At 49.2% G+C, this 19065-nt stretch overlaps 1 protein-coding gene across 1 annotated transcript in view; it reads left to right on the top strand.

Annotated features, from left to right (window-relative positions):
* The first annotated feature begins 8332 nt into the window (after positions 1-8332).
* The window catches only part of LOC139239025 (serine/threonine-protein kinase PAK 5-like), a 59370-nt gene continuing 48637 nt past the window's right edge, over positions 8333-19065 (top strand). Inside the window, exon 1 of the mRNA XM_070867528.1 lies at positions 8333-8809. The gene's annotated coding sequence lies outside the window, so the exon portion shown is untranslated. The remainder of the gene's footprint in view (positions 8810-19065) is intronic.

Genomic DNA, 19065 nt, shown 5'->3' with positions numbered 1-19065 from the left:
TTTCCCCACTACAGATGTTAAACTAACCGGCCTATAGTTACCTGCCTTTTGTCTGTCTCTTTTTTTTAAACAGAGGCGTTACATTAGCTGCTTTCCAATCTGCTGGTACCTTCCCAGAGTCCAGAGAACTTTGGTAGATTATAACGAATGCATCTGCTATAACTTCCGCCATCTCTCCTAATACCCCGGGATGCATCCCATCAGGATGAGGAAAAACCTTTTTACGCAGCGAGTGGTTAGGATCTGGAATGCGCTGCCTGAGAGGGTGGTGGAGGCAGACTCAATCGTGGCTTTCAAAAGGGAGTTGGATAAGTACCTGAAGGAAAAAAAATTTCAGGGGAAAGGACGGGGGAAGTGGGACTGGCTGAGGTGCTCCTGCAGAGAGCCGGCACGGGCTCGATGGGCCGAATGGCCTTCTGTGTTGTAACCGTTCTGTGATTCTGTTATTACTGTGATACTCTCCCTCCTCAACATAGCCTTCCCCTTTAGAGCGGGATTTGGAAACCACAATCCGAGCAAAGAACCGAACTAAAGATAATCTGTGCTGACAGCCAACCCGTGTTGCACAGCTTAACACTGACAAATGAGCACTTTAATTGAGACACCTGGAGGAATAACTCAGCCTTTTCTTCATTCCCATGTGCTGTCAGTAAATTTTTACAGTTGTGCAACATTCTATGAATGAAGTAGACTGGCAATAAGTGGGAGTTAGTCTAAAATTGAACATAAATTCTGAAGTTGGCACAGGGCTGGGATTTCCCCACAATCACTTGTAAAGCTTTGATAGTCACAAAATAATGCGCTCCGGTTATGAAATTCATCACTGCGATACGACAAGATAAATTTTTTTTTCCAGATTGTTAGCCAAACTGAAATATATTTTTGCTCCATAAATCTAATATTAGCAATTGGCAGGGAGATGAGGGTGGCCCTTGTTCAAAAATACATTGAGCCGCTGCAGTTGGATAATAACCGGCAGAATTATGTAAACACAGCAGAGAGCCATGGTGGGTGCTCTGGGCAAACTGAGCAAACCGCCTTTGAAGAGTTGCCCTTGTGTGGGAGGCGCGATCCCTGGGACCGGTATACTGACACGAGAGGAGGGGCTTTCCATTGGGACTGATGTAGAAGTCCAGCGTTGTCATTAGACGTATTTAGTGCATCAGTACGTATATTCTATCGGGAAAATTTAATTTCAGTGTTGTGCATAGAATGATGCTGCACAGGAAGAGGCCATTCGGCCCATCGTGCCTGTGCCGGCTCTGTGACAGAGCGATCCAATCAGTCCCACTCCCCCCGCTCTTTCCCCACAGCCCCGCAAATTTCTCCTCATCAAGTATTTATCCAATTCCCAGTTTGAAAGTTACTGTTGAATCTGCTCCCACCGCCCTTTCAGGCAGCGCGTTCCCGATCACAACAACTCGCTGCGTCATTTTTTTTTTCCTCATCTCCCCCTCGGGTTCTTTTGGCAATCGGCATAAATCTGTGCCCTCTGGTTACCGACCCTTCTGCCACTGGAAACAGTGTCTCATTTATTCTATCAAAACCCTTTATGATGATGTGCTTTAATGTGCGACAATCAAATCGCTCCCATCATATATCCCCCCAAGATATCTGCGCTCCTCTAATTCTGCCCTCTTGACCATCCCTGATTATAATCGCTCCACCATCGGTGGCCGTGCCTTCTGTTGCCTGGGCCCCAAGCTCTGGAACTCCCTCCCTAAACCTCTCCGCCTCTCTACCTCTCTCTCTTTCAAGGTGCTCCTTAAAACCTCCCTCTTTTGGTCATCTGCCGTAATTTCTTCTGATCTGGCTCAGTGTCAAAACATCTTTTTTTTGTCTTATAACACTTCTGTGAAGCACCATGCGATGTTAAAGACGTTATATAAATACAAGTTGTTATCATTGATGGATATGAAAGCACCCGTACTTGCCCCTAGTGTTGTGCAGCTCAAAATACTCGCTTCCGATGCAACCCATGTATGAAAGGGCAAAATCTAAATTTATATTTAAATGCTTTACAAGTGGATGGATTAAAACGTAATGCGCTCTGCTGCTATACTGAAATCCCAATAAGAGAAAAGTAAAAAGGAAGACTTGCATTTATATAGCGCCTTTCAGGACCTCAGGACGCTCCAAAGCCCTTTCCAGCCAATGAAGTACTTTTTTGGAGTGGAGTCATGGTTGTAGTGTGGGAACTATGGCAGTCAATTTGCTCACAGCAAGCTCCCACAAACAACGATGTGATAATGATCAGATAATCTGTCGTGGTGATGTTGATTGAGGGATAAATATTGACCAGGATACTTGGGTTAACTCCCCTGCTCTTCTTCGAAATAGTGCCATGGGATCCTTTACGTCCACTTGAGAGGGCAGACTCAGTTTAACGTCTCATCCGAAAGACGGCACCTCTGACAGTGCGGCACTCCCTCAGTACTGCCCCTCCGACAGTGCGGTGCTCCCTCAGTACTGCCCCTCCGACAGTGCGGCGCTCCCTCAGTACTGCCCCTCCGACAGTGCGACACTCCCTCAGTACTGCCCCTCCGATAGTGCGGCACTCCCTCAGTACTGCCCCTCCGACAGTGCAGCACTCCCTCAGCACTGCCCCTCCGACAGTGCGGCACTCCCTCAGTACTGCCCCTCCGACAGTGCAGCACTCCCTCAGCACTGCCCCTCCGACAGTGCGACACTCCCTCAGTACTGCCCCTCCGACAGTGCGGCACTCCCTCAGTACTGCCCCTCCGACAGTGCGGCACTCAAAATGGTGTCCATATACAAGCAACTTTTATTTTAAAATGCTTTCGTTGGTGATGTGTAATTTAGTGTCTCAGTCTGTCTAAGTTCCTGCCAGTCGCAGCCCTCTTTAGGTATGACTCCCCACTGAAATTGTTGCACCATTTTTGCTGATGATAATGAGAACGCAATCAACCTTCAGACTTGCATCATTGCTATTTATTTAATAGCCTCCAGCGACTGCACTGTGAAACCCAGCCATTGAAACCCTGAAGGTCATTTTTGGGTTATTTGCCGGCTGATCTCGGGCTGAGTGGTGATAGGGACAGCACGCTTCCCCCTTCGCGAGGTAAGGGGAAGATCGGCCAGGGTTCCTGCTGTTGATCGCGAGCAGACGGATGTGGATAAGTGCGAGATCAAGCTTGGCTGTGTTGACCAGTATCCCTCCCACCACCACCGTGGATATCGTCATCATCATCATCATCATAGGCAGTCCCTCGAAATCGAGGAAGACTTGCTTCCACTCTAAAAGTGAGTTCTCAGGTGACTGAATAATCCAATACGGGAATTACAGTCTCTGTCGCAGGTGGGGTAGACAGTCGTTGAGGGAAGGGGAGGATGGGACAGGTTTGCCACACGTTCCTTCGACTGCCTGCGCTTGGTTTCTGCATGCTCTCGGCGACGATTCTCGAGGTGCTCAGCGCCCTCCCGGATTCTCTTCCTCCACTTTGGACAGTCTTTGACCAGGGATTCCCAGGTGCCGGTGGGGATGTTACACGGAGGTTTTGAGGGTGTCCTTGAAACGTTTCCTCTGCCCACTTGGGGCTCGCTTGCCGCGCAGGAGTGGAGCACTTGCTCAGCTCATGTCAGGCAAGCGGACTAAAGGGTACAACGTGTCCACTGAGGCGTACAACGGACACGATCTTCACCGCGCGACAACTACAAGAGAAATGTAGGGAACAGCACCAACCCTTGTACATGGCCTTCTTTGACCTCACAAAGGCCTTTGACACTGTCAACCGCGAGGGTCTATGGAGCGTCCTCCTCCGTTTCGGCTGCCCCCAAACGTTTGTCACCATTCTCCGCCTGCTCCACGACGACTGTGGATAAATAGGCTGATGATCCTTGTCTGTGTCCAGACATGAAGACCGGTCATTGGGTAAAGTAGGAGGGGGTCCAGACCTGTGGAGCCCGGTAAGAGTTGACACTTTCTGGGGGAGGGGGCAAGAGAGAAAAACCTGAGCAAACTGGTAGTAAAGCGAATCATACGTGATTCTTCCACCCACTGGCCCTCTCGCCCCTTCCCCAATAGAGGTCTTTGAAATTACAAAAGGTTTTGTAGACAAACAGAGATAGTGTTTCCACTTGTGGGGAAGAGCAAAACTAGAGGCCATCAATATAACAAAAACAAAAGCAAAATACTGCGGATGCTGAAATCTGAAATAGAACATCAATATAAGTCACCAAGAAATCCAATGGGGAATTCAGAAGAAACTTGTTTACCCAGAGAGCGGTGAGAATGTGGAACTCGCTGCCACAGGGAGTGGTTGAAGCGATTAGCATAAATGCATTTAAGGGGAGGCTAGACAAGGATATGGGGGAGAAGGGAATAGAGGGTTATGCTGATAGAGATGGATGAGGAAAGACGGGAGGAGGCTCGAGTGGAGCATAAACGCCGGCATGGACTGGTTAGGCCGAATGGCCTGTTTCTGTGCCGTAGATCGGATGAAAGCCAATCCTCCCACAGCATGCAGCAAAGAAGCGATGCAAACTCGTCTCTTTCACCCTCGGCATTGGGCTGCCAACCCTGGAGCCTCCAAACCCATTGCCATCGGTTTGGTGCTTTTCCACCAGTATACCAGCCTGCTGACGGGCACGTGAACATTTATGCAGCCGGTGCATAACTCTGCTGTCGGGCAAACGATAACCAGATCAGTGGTGCAGACTGCAGGTTAATTGAGTGCTCTCGCTGTTCCACATGCACGAGTCAGATTTATGGGATCTGTAGATTTCACTCCTTGCTTCATGAGATTTTATGAGCTGTTGTCCGCAGGTGATTTAAAGCCTGCGGGTGCATCGCATGAAGACTAAGTCCAAATACAAGAGGGTACTCGAGGCTCAAACTTTAGCGCATTCTCAAAGCTGTCCTCCTTTGCAGTTCTCCTCTCCGTGTCAGCCGTGGTTCAGTGGGCAACACACTCGCCTCTGAGTCAGAAGATTGTGGGTTCAAGCCCCACTCCAGCGACTTGAGCATAAAAATCCAAGCTGACACTCCAGTACGGTACTGAGGGAGCGCCGCACTGTTGGAGGGGCAGTACTGAGGGAGCGCCGCACTGTTGGAGGGGCAGTACTGAGGGAGCGCCGCAATGTCGGAGGGGCAGTACTGAGGGAGCGCCGCACTGTCGGAGGGGCAGTACTGAGGGAGCGCCGCACTGTTGGAGGGGCAGTACTGAGGGAGCGCCGCAATGTCGGAGGGGCAGTACTGAGGGGTCGCTGCACTGTCGGAGGGGCAGTACTGAGGGGTCGCTGCACTGTCGGAGGGGCAGTACTGAGGGGGCGCTGCACTGTCGGAGGGGCAGTATTGAGGGAGCGCTGCACTGTTGGAGGGGCAGTACTGAGGGAGCGCCGCACTGTTGGAGGGGCAGTACTGAGGGAGCACCGCACTGTTGGAGGGGCAGTACTGAGGGAGCGCCACAATGTCGGAGGGGCAGTATTGAGGGAACACTGCACTGTCGGAAGGACAATACTGAGGGGGTGCTGCACTGTGGGGCTTTCGGATGAGACGTTAAACCGAGGTCCCATCTGACCTCTCAAGTGGACGTAAAAGATTTCAAAGAAGAGCAGGGGAGTTCTCCCCGGTGTCCTGGGGCCAATATTTATCCTTCAATCAACATAACACAAAAAAACAGATTATCTGGTCATTATCCCATTGCTGTGTGTGGGAGCTTGCTGTGCGCAAATTGGCTGCCGTGTTTCCCACATTACAACAGTGACTACACTCCAAAAGTACTTCATTGGCTGTAAAGTGCTTTGAGACGTCTGGTGATTGTGAAAGGTGCTATATAAATTCAAGCCTTGCTTTCGGTGGTTTAGTTGGATTCTCAATTTTTCTTGTCCTCGTCGAGGTGAGGGCTGGATTTCTTCTCATTGGAGGCAACCAGTGTCAGCATCAGGCATTCAGTGGTGAGTTATAGTACAGCCAGATGCAGATTAAGTCTCCTTCTACTTTGCCCCAACATGTCTCACGACCTTAAGACATTGTCTCCATACCAGCCATCCTGAATCAGATTGCCGTGAATGCGAGATATGGGGCAATTTTATACTCTTGGCCCGTGACCACAAACCATGACCTCCGGAAGCCTCAAATCACTTTACAGACAGTAAAGTACTTTTGGAGTGTAGTTACTGTTGTCACGTAGGAAAGGCGGCCAATTTGGAAACAGCAAGCTCCCACAAACGATTGTGATGTTGATTGAGGGATAAATATTGGCCCCGGGACACTTGGGAGAACTCCCCCTGCTCTTCTTCGAAATAGTGCCGTGGGATATTCTGTGTCTACCTGAGATAGCAGCCTCGGTTTAACGTCTCATCTGAAAGACGGCACCTCCGACAGTGTGGTGCTCCCTCAGTACTGCCCCTCCCGACAGTGCGGCGCTCCCTCAGTACTGCCCCTCCGACAGTGCGGCGCTCCCTCAGTACTGCCCCTCCGACAGTGCGGCGCTCCCTCAGTACTGCCCCTCCGACAGTGCGGCGCTCCCTCAGTACTGCCCCTCCCGACAGTGCGGTGCTCCCTCAGTACTGCCCCTCCTACAGTGCAGCACTCCCTCAGTACTGCCCCTCCGACAGTGCAACGCTCCCTCAGTACTGCCCCTCCGACAGTGCGGCGCTCCCTCAGTACTGCCCCTCCGACAGTGCAGCACTCCCTCAGTACTGCCCCTCCGACAGTGTGGCACTCTCTCAGCAATGCACTGGAATGTCAGCCTAGATTATGTGCTCAAGTCTCTGGAGTGGGACTTGAACCTACAACCTTCTGAGGCAAGAGTGCTGCCCACTGAGGCAAGGCTGACCCCTGCTAGGAACTGAGTTGAGACAACACACACAATGGAGTTTTGCATCCTATCTGTTTGAACCCAGGTCCCCCGGTTGTAGGGCAGTCCAAAACTCAGGCCCATAAATATAAGTTGGTCACTAATAAACCCAATAAAGAATTCAGAAGAAACCTCTTGACCCAGAAAGTGGTAGAATGTGGAACTCGCTACCACAAAGAGCAGTTGAGGCAAATAGAATGAGGAAATGATTTTTTAGAAAGTGTCCAAAATTCCTGTCCGACTTTTAAAGGGAAGCTCGATAAGTACATGTGAGAGAAAGGAATAGAAGGATATGCTGATAGAGTGAGCTGAAGTAAGATGGGAGGAGATTTGTGTGGAGCATAAACACCGGCACAGACTAATTGGGCCTATTTCAATGCTGCAAATTCTATAATATGAGTGTTAACGATCCCGTTTCACAATTTGAAAAAGAGCAAGGAGCTTATCCCAATATCTGACCAACCAGTACCCACCAAGAAAATGTGACCAATGATTCATCTGATTGTTGTTGGTGGGAGCTTGCTGTGTGCAGAGTGACTGGCGGGTTTGCCAAGATGACGGCAATCACAGCACTTGAAAGTAATCCATTGTACACTGAGTACTTGGACGTTTGAGGGACGTGCTTGTCTAAATACAAGCCTTTCCGCCCCCTTCTCTTTGTATAGCTTAGTCAAGCCCATGCTGATTGTGGGCAGGGAGGCATATGGCCGTCAGCTACCAAACTATCGAGTCACTGCACGGGAAGAGGCACAATTCTGGACTCAGTTAAGAAATCAAAACAGGGGCAGTCTTTGGAGATGAATGCCTACTCATTAATCTGCAGCTCCTCGACCCCTCTGTTGAAAGACTTGCACTTATATAGCGCCTTTCACGACCACCGGACGTCTTCAAAGCGCTTTACAGCCAATGAAGTAAATTTTGGAGTGTAGTCACTGTTGTAATGTGGGAATCGTGGCAGCCAATTTGCGCACAGCTCACACAAACAGCAATGTGATAATGACCAGATAATCTGTTTTTTTTGGTTATGTTGACTAAGGGATAAATATTGGCCGGGACACCAAGGATAACTCCCCTGCTCTTCTTTGAATTAGTACAGTGGGAACTTTTACATCCACTTGAGAGAGCAGATGGGACCTCGGTTTAATGTCTCATCCGAAAGACGGCCCCTCCGACAGTGCAGCACTCCCTCAGTGCTGCCTCTCCGACGGTGCAGCACTCCCTCAGCACCACGCCTCCGACAATGCAGCGCTCCCTCAGCGCTGCCCCTCCGACAGTGCGGCGCTCCCTCAGCGCTGCCCCTCCGACAGTGCGGCGCTCCCTCAGCGCTGCCCCTCCGACAGTGCGGCGCTCCCTCAGCGCTGCCCCTCCGACAGTGCGGCGCTCCCTCAGCGCTGCCCCTCCGACAGTGCGGCGCTCCCTCAGCGCTGCACTGGGAGTGTCAGCCTAGATTTTTTTTTCAGTGCTCAAGTCCCTGGAGTGGGACTCGAACCACAACCTTGTGACTCAGAGGCGAGGGTGCTGCCCACTGAGCCACGGCCGACACTTCTGTTGCTTTGGGTGAGGAGGTCTACCTCGGCCCCCAACTCTCTCCTCGGGGTCACTTGTGCTGGATTCCGGTGACTGAAGGATGCATAAAGCAGTGCTAGCAGAGCCTGAGAGTAAGGCTGAATCCAGCCCGAGCACTCAGCATTTGTAAGAGGCTCAAAAACTACGTGAAACTCCACTCCTGCGGTTAGTGCTTGATGAGGGGGCGTAGCCATGCTCCGGCAAACGTCACGAAACTTGTTTTGAGTGGTTCAGCGACAGGACCAACGAAACTGGTGTAACATAATCCCTGTGACTGTAGGGAAAACATTGACCTCTTTATCTGGGAAGCTGAAAAGGAGTACGAGGAAATGATTCTGTCTATGCAAAGTGTCCGAAATTCTTGAAGGACAAAAGCTGGACTAGTTTTCTTTAAACAAAAACAGAAATGGAGAGCTTGTGAGGTAAGTGTTGAAAGTTGAGCCTGGAATCGTGATTTTGTTTTTTTTTATTCTGCGGAGTTATCTGTTAATGAGTCACCGATTAAAACCCAGCGTGGCTGTGAGAAATGCCGAGTGGGCCCCAGCAGCGCTCCCGCATCATCTTCACACAGCCAGGGCACTGAGCAAACCCTCTGCCAGTTTAGATTGTGTTGCTGCGGTGGTTTCTTGTGGCACTGGAGATGTGAGAAGTTTACATAATGTGTTGAGTCTTTGAGGAAAGTGCAGGGAGGTTTTGCCTATAGATGAGGAGTCAGAGTGTGTGTGTGTGTGTGTGTGAAATATGAGCTCAGCGAACCCTTTAAACTCATCAGTGGCTGAACATTGTGATAGAATTCCACAGGGACATGTTCTCCCCTACACAGACTCACAGGCACACGCTCTCACAGGCACACACACACACTGACAGACCCACACACACACTCTCAGGCACACATACACACATACTGACAGACCCCCACACACACTGACAGGCACACTCACAGGCACACACACACTGACAGATCCACTCACACTGACAGACCCCCACACACTCTCAGGCCCACACACTCTGACAGACCCCCCCCCCCGAACACTGACAGGCACACACACTGACAGACTACCGCACACTGACAGACCCCCCGCACACTGACAGTCACACACTGACAGACCCACACACACTGGCAGACTCACAAGTACACACTCCCACAGGCACACACTCACACACTGACAGACCCACACACTGACAGGCACACACTCTCACAGTCACACACTGACAGACCCACACACTGACAGGCACACACACTGACAGGCACACACTGACAGACCACCGCACACTGACAGATCACTGCACATTGACAGACACACACTTACAGAGACTCAGGGCAGTCAAGGGTTATGGGGAACAGGCAGGAAAGTGGAGTTGAGGCCAAGCTCAGATGAGCCATGATCTTATTGAATGGTGGAGCAGGCTCGAGGGGCCGGATGACCTACTCCTGCTCCTAATTCTTATGTTCTTATGTTCACACTCTGACAGAGCCATACTCTCTCGGACACTCTCTCTCTCTCGGACTCTCTCTCTCGGACTCTCTCTCTCGGACACTCTCTCTCGGGCACTCACTCTCTCTCTCGGGCACTCACTCTCTCTCTCGGGCACTCACTCTCTCTCTCGGGCACTCACTCACTCGGACACTCACTCTCTCGGACACTCACTCTCTCTCTTGGGCACTCACTCACTCTCTCTCGGACACTCTCTCTCGGACACTCTCTCTCGGACACTCTCTCTCTCGGACACTCACTCTCTCTCTCGGACACTCTCTCTCGGACACTCACTCTCACTCTCTCTCTCGGGCACTCACTCTCTCTCGGACACTCACTCTCTCTCTCTCTCTCGGGCACTCACTCTCTCGGGCACTCACTCACTCTCTCTCGGGCACTCACTCACTCACTCTCTCTCGGGCACTCACTCACTCACTCTCTCTCGGGCACTCACTCACTCACTCTCTCTCGGGCACTCACTCACTCACTCTCTCTCTCGGGCTCTCTCTCTCTTTTATGCAGCGAGTGGTGATGACCCGGAGCTTGCTACCGGCGAGGGTGGTGGAAGCAAAGACGATCAATGATTTCAAAAGAATATTGACAGTCAATTGAGGGAAATGAACTTGCAGGGATAGAGCGGGAGAATGGGACTGACTGGATTGCTTTCCAGAGAGCCGGCATGGACTTGATGGGCCGAATGGCCTCCTTCTGTGCCGTAGTGACTCTCTGACTCCTACTAACAGCGTTGCAACATTGAAACCAAGGCCCTTTGCACTGTCTCCAACTCTGACTTGCTCTTTCTGAGAATTTCAAAACGATTTGAATTCCATTCCTCCTACAATCTATACCCAATTAAAAACCTAAGCTTGTTCCCACCTAACCAAAACTTCCTGATTCACTATAAATCAAGATGTTGTTGCGGTAAATAATTTTCTCAAAGATCAGCGTCACACACACACACACACACATTACCACACAAATTACCCAATGGATAGAGCCTGCTAGGAAGCAGAAGTGGATCCTTCCATTTTAATTGAAGGTGAAAAAGTGCAGCCCCGTCACCATGCAATATTTCTTGTGTAAAATGAAGCTGCTCCTTTCGGCCCTCAACCAACAGTGCCAGCACCGATCGGTCATCATTCATCTCATTGGCTGTTTGTGAGACCTTCATGTGGTCAAGTTGGCTGCCGTGTTTGTCTACCAAACAGCGGGGTGGATTGAAGTCGACCATGTGATTGTCAGCTCTTCTGGATGATGTGATGTCTGATAGATTTTCGGCCACTGTAATATTTGCCTTTGGTCTATAAAGAAAGAAAGAAAGACTTGCATTTATATAGCGCCTTACCTCGGGACGTCGCAAAGCGCATTACAGCCGATGAAGTACTTTTGAAGTGTAGTCACTGTGGTGATGTAGGACTGGTGTAAGGCTGTGTTGTGAGGTAGCACTGGTCTAAAGGTGTGTGTGGCTGGTGAATTGGTAGAGGCAGATTGATGGCTTTGGTTTCACTGTCTTGATGAATGTGGAGTTGGTTGAGTTTACAGCTCTCGGATGTTGAAGTTTCAAAGTCCGAATTTGTGTGACCTGTCTCTGCCCTGATCTGAACCTAGAATGTAATACTTTGAAGAAAGGTTGAGCAGTTTGGGCCTATACTCATTGGAGTTTAGAAGAATGAGAGGTGATCTTATTGAAGCATGTAAGATTCTGAGGGGGCTGGACAGGGTGGATGCAGAGAGGATGTTTCCCCTCGTGGGTGAATCTAGAACTAGGGGGCATAGTTTCAGAATAAGGGGTCGCCCATTTAAGACGGAGATGAGGAGACATTTCTTCTCTGAGGGTCGTGAATCTTTGGAATTCTCTGCCCCAGAGAGCTGTGGAGGCTGGGTCATTGAATATATTTAAGGTGGAGAGGGACAGATTCTTGAATTACAGGGGAGTTGAGGGTTATGGGGAACAGGCAGGAAAGTGGAGTTGAGGCCAAGATCGGATCAGCCGTGATATTGAATGGCAGAGCAGGCTCGAGGGGCCAACTCCTGCTCCTATTTCTGATTGAAGCGCAGTGGCTGTTATTTTGTTGGTTAACACAATGGCCATTGTGCGCATAGCAAGATCCCAGCAATTAAGGCAACGATCAGTTTGTTAATGGTGACCAGGACACCAGGAAATCGCTTCCGTTCCTCTGTTGAATAGTGCATTTGGAATCTTTAAAGTCATGAGACACACTGAAGCAAGCCTTGGTTTACTGTCTCGTCCGCAGGATAGCACTGAAGTGTCAGCCTGGTTGGTGGGGCTCGGAGCCTCAATCCTCTGACTCCGAGGTAAGAGTGATACCGTGTCCAACAGGCCAGCACGCGTGGCTGTCAGCTGAGGATAGGATTGGACTTGGCTGTGATAACTCCACTTCAAATAGTGTGTCAGCTCCCGTTGTCTAGCTCACACGTGATGTACCGGAGGTGGATTGTAGCCCAGCACTAACCGAGAGCAGGGGAATTAATTAGAAGAGATTGGAGAGAACACCAGTGTGCTTTATCTAATTTCATTTAGGTATCAGCTTTGTCCAAAATTCAAATTTCCATAATTAAAATGTGTGCTTCAATTTTTAACGATATTTAATTTTGATGCGTGTTGTATTTCTGATGCTGAAGCACTCCACTTTACCAGGGTGATGGTGATTACGTATAAATGTTTCTTCAAAAACATCATCCAAATATCTCTTGTGTTCCTGCAACATTGCTGGTTGAAGATTGAAAAGGCTGCTTTATGTAAACCTCATGAAGTTGCTCAGCGTGTCAGGACACAGTGGTGTGCAAGAACAGGAGCTGGAGACACCACAACGCTGCCTGGTGGTTGCTGCCATTACTACAGTGTTACTGGAGGTGTTTACATAGAAAATTCCTGTTATAACTGAGCAATTTCAATGTTGACCTAGAAGTGTGACCAAAAATCAAAAAGGAAGTGGTTTGTGAACAAGGAGTTCACTCATACGCAAGATTGTTAATCTATTGTAGACACTTTTTAAAAAAAAACACTCCTCAATTTCACAGTCACATCTGTTCAAGCTGGTTCTGGTGCGTAAAGCATTTCATGCCAGATTGCTGGAATTCCATTAGACAAACGAGGTTCAGTAGTGAGGAATTTTTTGATACGGGTTACTCCAGGCATGAGCATGACCAGACTCCTTCATCTGCAGGCTTGAAAAGGAAATGGAACTATATGATGGGCATCTCGCCCTTCGGAGGAGGTATTGAAATGCCTGCCGTGGCTAAAAGATGCCTTCACTGACCTACATTGGCTCCCGGTTAAGCAACGCCTCGATTTCAAAATTCTCATCCTTATTTTCAAATCCCTCCATGGCCCTCACCCCTCCCTATCTCTGAAATCTCCTCCAGCCCCACAACCCCCCCAAGATGTCTGCGCTCCTCTAACTCTGCCCTCCTGAGCATTCCTGATTATAATCGCTCCACCATCGGTGGCCGTGCCTTCTGTTGCCTGGGCCCCAAGCTCTGGAACTCCCTCCCTAAACCTCTCCGCCTCTCTACCTCTCTATCCTCCTTCAAGACGCTCCTTAAAACCTAACATTTTCTACTAATTTCTACTTATGCGGCACGGTGTCATATTTTTATGTCATGACATAAGAACATAAGGATTAGGAACAGGAGTAGGCCATCTAGCCCCTCGAGCCTGCTCCGCCATTCAATAAGATCGTGGCTGATCTGGTCGTGGACTCAGCTCCACTTACCCGCCCGCTCCCCGTAACCCTTAATTCCCTTATTGCTTAAAAATCTATCTATCTGTGACTTGAAAACATTCAATGAGCTAGCCTCAACTGCTTCCCTGGGCAGAGAATTCCACAGATTCACAACCCTCTGGGAGAAGAAATTCCTTCTCAACTCGGTTTTAAATTGGCTCCCCCGTATTTTGAGGCTGTGCCCCCTAGTTCTAGTCTCCCCGACCAGTGGAAACAACCTCTCTGCCTCTATCTTGTCTATCCCTTTCATGATTTTAAATGTTTCTATAAGATCACCCCTCATCCTTCTGAACTCCAAGGAGTAAAGACCCAGTCTACTCAATCTATCATCATAAGGTAACCCCCTCATTTCTCGAATCAGCCTAGTGAATCATCTCTGTACCCTCTCCAAAGCCAGTATATCCTTCCTTAAGTAAGGTGACCAAAACTGCACGCAGTACTCCAGGTGCGGCCTTACCAATACCCTATACAGTTGCAGCAACACCTCCCTGCTTTTGTACTCCATCCCTTTTGCAATGAAGGCCAACATTCCACTCCTGTGAAGCGCCTTGGGACGTTTCACTACGTTAACGGCGCTATATAAATACAAGTTGTTGTTGTTGTTTGTACTTGCTGAGTTTTCTTTGTTTCTCTTTTCGGACCGTGACCTCCATGAGATGCACCGACCCTTTCACACTATCTGTGGTGAGCTCCACCGGGCGGTGTGGTGACCCAGAGAGCAAATGCACAACAACCAACTCCTCTCACTTCCTGTGCGCGCCCAAGAACAGAAAGAAAGAACGTGCATTTGTATAGCGCCTTTCATGACTTCAGGGCATCCCAAAGCGCTTTCCAGCCAATTAAGTTCTTTTTTGGAGCGTAGTCATTGTTGTAATGTAGGAAACGAGGCAGCCAATTTGCGCACAGCAAGCTCCCACGGACAGCATTGTGATAATGACCCAGATCATCTGTTTTTAGTGATGTTGGCTGCGGGATAAATATTGGCCACAGGACACCAGGGATAACCTCCCTGCTTCACTCCGCAATAGTGCCATAGGATCTTTTGTGTCCACTTGAGAGGGCAGACGGGACCTCGGTTTAACGTCTCATCCAAAAGACGGCCCCCTCCAACAGTGCAGTGGAGGGGTAGTGGGTGTTGCTGTTTAGCTACTGGCAGAAGGCCCGGCTCGGGGATCAGATTTTAAACCATTTCTGGTAGCTCAGCCTCTGTGAATAAATGATTTTCTGGGCTGTTTTCCATAGAGCCTTAAGCCACTGATTGAGCGGGAGAGAATCTCCAACCTGCGCCTCAGTGACCTTCTGTAAGGAAGAAGTCTGGGACAGTAAACATTTGAGCGAAGTAAATTAGATATTGATAGAATAACGTACCTTCTCTTGACTCGTGTGAATTGCTGAAATACACCATGCCTTAGTCAGATATGTTTCATAATCTTATGATTTGAGCTAATGGACTTGCAACTAATTCCCTGCAACATGCGGCATACTAGTCAGCTGTGGCTCGATGGGATAGCACTCCGAGTCACAAAGTTCAAGTCCCACTTAAGAGACTTGAATGCAGTTATAATTAACTGAGGGAGTGCTGCACTGTTGGAGGGGCAGTATTGAGGGAGCGCTGCACTGTCGGAGGGGCAGTACTGAGGGAGCACCGCACTGTTGGAGGGGCAGTACTGAGGGAGCGCCGCACTGTCGGTGGGGCAGTACTGAGGGAGATCCGCACTGTCGGAGGTGCCGTCTTTCGGATGAGACATTAAACCAAGGCCCTGTCTGCTCTCGAATGGATGCAGAAGATCCCATGGCACTATTTTGAAGAAGAGCAGAGGAGTTCTCCCTGGGGTCCTGTCCAATATTTATCCCTCAAACAAATGGAATCGATGATCTAATTGCTGTTTGTGGAGCCTTGCTGTAAAGCACTTTGGGATATCTTGTGGTTGTGAAAGGCGCTATAGAAATGCGAATTCTGCCTTTACAGTTGATCCTGTGACAGTTAAGGTTAAATAAATTGCAACGTCCCAGTTGCACTTGTGCCTATCTCCTCCTCCCCCTCCCGCCCCCTTCTCTTCCCTTTTACGCTAATTTTTCCCCCACCTCTTCTGAAGCCTTTGACCATTGCTGGGGTACTGCGCTCTGGTATCGCAACCAAGTGGCTATTCCATGCATGTACAGGGCATTGGTGAGACCACACCTGGAGTACTGCGTACAGTTTTGTCTTCTTATTTAAGGAAGTATCACCATAGGCGGTCCTCGATCGAGGATGACTTGCTTCCACACGAGTTCACAGATGTTTCGATGAACGACCCGATGTTCCAGGTCCTGAACTCCAATTGAGGGGGTGGAAGATGCCTGTGTGTTTATTGTAACGTTTCCTGAGATGAGGGGGTTGTCTTATGAAGAAAGGTTGGGCCTATACTCATTGGAGTTTAGAAGAATAGGAGGGGATCTTATTGAAACGTATAAGATTCTGAGGGGGCTTGACAGGGTAGATGCAGAGAGGATGTTTCCCCTCGTGGGGGAATCTAGAACTAGGGGGCAGAGTTTCAGGGGTTGCCCATTTAAAACGGAGATGAGGAGGAATTTCTTCTGAGGGTGGTGAATCTGTGGAATTCTCTGCCCCAGAGAGCTGTGGAGGCTGGGTCATTGAATATATTTAAGGTGGAGATGGACAGACCTTTGAACAATAAGGGAGTCAAGGTTTGTGGAGCTGAGGCCAAGATCAGATCAGCCATGATCTTATCGAATGGCGGAGCAGGCTCGAGGGGCCGAATGGCCGACTCCTGCTCCTATTTAAAAAAAAAAATATATGAGCCTAGATGTCCAAGGGTACTTGGCCATGGGGATTGTCACAGTGAAACATGGTGCATCGTAATGCCCACAATACACATGCCTGGAGCAGCAGTTACTGGAGAGCAAAGAGCCAGACGCCTGGCCACTTTTCTCCTACCCTGGCTCCGGCGCAAGGCCAGTTGGAACATGCCCAACATTTGCCCTGAGTGGTGGTGGCGACATGAGCAGGACAACAATCCGAGCTACTCAAAGACGGATCAATGCTCTCGGAAGCGTTGGTGACTAGAATCACCAGTTCCACTCTCCTTTAAGCATTATTGGATATATTCCATCAGATCCTGGTTGTATAAATATTGCAGGAATAGTACAATGAATATTTCATGACTGACCTACATCTTCTCTGAACTTTATTACTGGCTTAGCCGTACCGCTCTGCTTTTGATGGTGGAAACCGTTGACTAAACTCGTTTCAACATTCCTACGGCACTGTGCCTGCCCATCATCGCCCTTCGCAACTGTACCTAGAGAATATTCTTCTCAGTGCCACATGTGCACTTTGTTTTTCCAGCTTTCCTTTCATCCTGTGTAATCTTCTTAACTTTTATAAAGTAACAATCTGCTGCCGCCTTCACTTTCTTGATAGAATCAAAGAAACTTACAGCACCGAAGGAAGCCATTCGGCCCGTCGTGCCTGTGCTGGCTCTTCGAAAGAGCAGGCGATCTTCGTCCCTCGCCCCTCCCTATCTCTGTAATCTCCTCCAGCCCCCACAACCCCCCCGAGATGTCTGCACTCCTCTAATTCTGCCCTCCTGAGCATCCCTGATTATAATCGCTCTACCATCGGTGGCCGTGCCTTCTGTTGCCTGGGCCCCAAGCTCTGGAACTCCCTCCCTAAACCTCTCCGCCTCTCTTTCCTCCTGCAAGACGTTCCTTAAAACCGACCTCTTTGACCAAGCTTTTGGTCACCTGCGCTAATTTCTACTTATGTGGCTCGGTGTCAAATTTTTATCGCATAACGCTCCTGTGAAGCGCCCTGGGACGTTTCACTACGTTAAAGGCGCTATATAAATACAAGTTGTTGTTGTCTGCAGATGCACATTTTCTAGCGTTGGAGACGGAAGTGGGTGGTGGGATCTCTGGGTAATAAGCCTGGCTGATTTTTTTACCTTCCCAATCTCTGGAGCACTTAGGACACTCCTGTCCTGTAGAGCTAAGCTAACCTATTGCAAACTGGTAATGGAGCCTAGCTAAGGAAGTCTTGCTACAATTGTACAGGGACTTGGTACACCTGGTGTACTGTGCACAGTTTTAGTGTCTCTATCTCAGGAAGGACATACTTGCCTTGGGGACAGTGCAACGAAGGTTCACTAGACTGATCCCTGGGATGAGAGGGTTGTCCCAGGAGGAGAGGTTGAGTAGAACGGGCCTATACTCTCTGGAGAGAATGAGAGGTGATCTCATTGAAACTTACAAGATTCTGAAGGAGATTGATGGGGTAGATGCTGAGAAATTGTTGGAGAGTGTGGAACTAGGGGTCATAGTCACAGGATAAGGGGTGGGCCATTTAAGACTGAGATGAGGAATTTCTTCACTCAGAGAGTTGTGAATCTTTGGAACTCTCTACCCCAAAGGACTGTAGATATTGAATCGTTGAGTATGTTCAAGGCTGAGATCGATAGATTTTTGGACTCTAGGAGTATCTAGGGATATGGGGTTCGGGCGGGAAAGTGGAATTGAGGTCAATGATCAACCATGATCTTATTGAATGGTGGAGCAGGCTCGAGGGGCCGAATGGCCGACTCCTGCTCCTAATTCTTATCTCTCGTGTATTTCTGGTATCTGCGGCTCATTACATAGAAACATAGAAATTTACAGGGCAGAAGGAGGCCATTCCGGCCCATCGTGTCTGCGCCGGCCGACAAAGAGCCGCACGGCCCTCGGTCAGCAGCCCTGAAGGTTACATATAAACCTACGAACAATGAACAATGGTGGACAGGTAAAGAGCACCCAGCCCAACCAGTCCGCCCCACACAACTGCGACACCCCTCACACTGAAACATTCTACACTCCACCCCAACCGGAGCCATGTGATCTCCTTACACACTGCCTTTTACCAAATGAGTTATTACGGAGCCCTGATGCTTTTTGTGATTATAAATCCAATCATATTTCACCGTCACCTTCCCCCTCCCCCTTGTGTAAATAATAATTTGAGTATCTGTATGAAACTTGTTACTTCGCAGTCTTGATTGTTTCAGCTGCCGTTGACTTGAAATGTAACGCCGTTTATTTTTAACCTGGTAACATCTTGTTCCCCCAATGTGAAACGATGCTTCCCTGTGCATACTTTGTCATTTCTGGCTGCCCTGCAAAGTTCGAATTATGGAAATTATGCAGCATGGAGAGACTCCCTCAAGGTTTTTGCAGTTTGCAAAATATCCGTGTAGCATTGCAGCTTCCGATGGGGATTTCTAGGGGATCGGGCTGTGATGTACTTCGGGAGAACTTGCCTCGAGGCAGTGGCCAGTGTTCAGAGATCAACGACAACCTGTATTTATATAGCGCCTTTAACTATATAAAGGCAGTGTTGTAAGACAAAACAAAGATCCAGGGCGGTGATTGGAGCGTGGGCAAATACAGCAGGAGGGGCGAAGGAGCGGCAAGAGACTAGAGAGA

The sequence above is a fragment of the Pristiophorus japonicus genome, chromosome 26 (genome assembly GCF_044704955.1).
Source record: "Pristiophorus japonicus isolate sPriJap1 chromosome 26, sPriJap1.hap1, whole genome shotgun sequence".
In the NCBI taxonomy this organism is placed as follows: Eukaryota; Metazoa; Chordata; class Chondrichthyes; family Pristiophoridae; genus Pristiophorus; species Pristiophorus japonicus.
The sequence above is the reverse complement of the archived record's forward strand: the minus strand, read 5'-3'. Positions and strand labels throughout refer to the sequence as shown.